Genomic DNA, 1,433 nt, shown 5'->3' with positions numbered 1-1,433 from the left:
AAGTCATCATGAACTATTATTGTTGACATTACCCTTGAGGTAAAAAGTTGGGAGGCAACGCTATAAGCCCCTATATTTCTCTGTGTCCGATTAAAACTCCATACCCATAAGTATTGCATAGTGTTAGCAATTGTGAAAGACTAAATGATAGTTGAGTATGTGGACTTGTTGAAAAGCTCTTATATTGACTCTTTCCTATGTTATGATAAATTGCAATTGCTTCAATGACCGAGATCATAGTTTGTTAGTTTTCAATGAAGTTTCTGATTCATACTTTACCTTGTGAATAGATTGTTACTTTAGCATAAGAAATCATATGACAATACTTATATATGTTAATGTTATAAGAATGATCATGATGCCCTCATGTCCGTATTTTATTTTATCGACACCTCTATCTCTAAACATGTGGACATATTTTTCAATATCGGCTTCTGCTTGAGGACAAGCGAGGTCTATGCTTGGGGGAGTTGATACGTCCATTTTGCATCATGCTTTTATATCGATATTTATTGCATTATGGGTTGTTATTACACATTATGTCACAATACCTATGCATATTCTCTCTTATTTTACAAGGTTTACATGAAGAGGGAGAATGCCGGCAGCTGGAATTCCGGGCTAGAAAAGGAGAAAATATTACAAACCTATTCTGCACAACTCCAAAAGTCCTGAAACTTCACGGTGGTACTTTTTGGAATTAATAAAAAATACTGATGAAAGAATCAACCAGAGAGGGTCCACACCCTCGCCACCAGGGTGGGGGCGCGCCCTACCCCCTGGGTGTGCCCCTGCCTTGTGGGGCCCCTTGCAGGCCTTTGGTGCCCATCTTTTGCTATACGAAGTCTTTCGCCCCGGAAAAAATCAGAAGGAATCTTTCGGGACGAAGCGCCGCCGTCTCAAGGCGGAACCTGGGCACAACCAATCTAGGGCTCCGGCGGAGCTATTCTGCCAGGGAAACATCCTTCCGGGAGGGGGAAATCATCACCATCATCATCACCATCGATCCTCTCATCGGGAGGGGGTCAATCTCCATCAACATCTTCACCAGCACCATCTCCTCTCAAACCCTAGTTCGTCTCTTGTATCCAATCTTTGTCTCAAAACCTCAGATTGGTACCTGTTGGTTGCTAGTAGTGTTGATTACTCCTTGTAGTTCATGCTAGTTGGTTTATTCGGTGGAAGATCATATGTTTAGATCCTTTATGCATATTAATACCCCTCTGATTATGAACATGAATATGATTTGTGAGCAGTTACATTTGTTCCTGGGGACATGGGAGAAGTCTTGCTATAAGTAGTCATGTGAATTTGATATTCGTTCGATATTTTTGAGATGTATGTTGTCTTTCCTCTAGTGGTGTTATGTGAACATCGACTACATGCCACTTCACCATTATTTGGGCGTAGGGGAAGGCATTGGGAAGTAATGA

Source organism: Triticum dicoccoides, chromosome 5B (genome assembly GCF_002162155.2).
Source record: "Triticum dicoccoides isolate Atlit2015 ecotype Zavitan chromosome 5B, WEW_v2.0, whole genome shotgun sequence".
In the NCBI taxonomy this organism is placed as follows: domain Eukaryota; kingdom Viridiplantae; phylum Streptophyta; class Magnoliopsida; order Poales; family Poaceae; genus Triticum; species Triticum dicoccoides.
Note: the sequence above shows the minus strand (reverse complement) of the source record.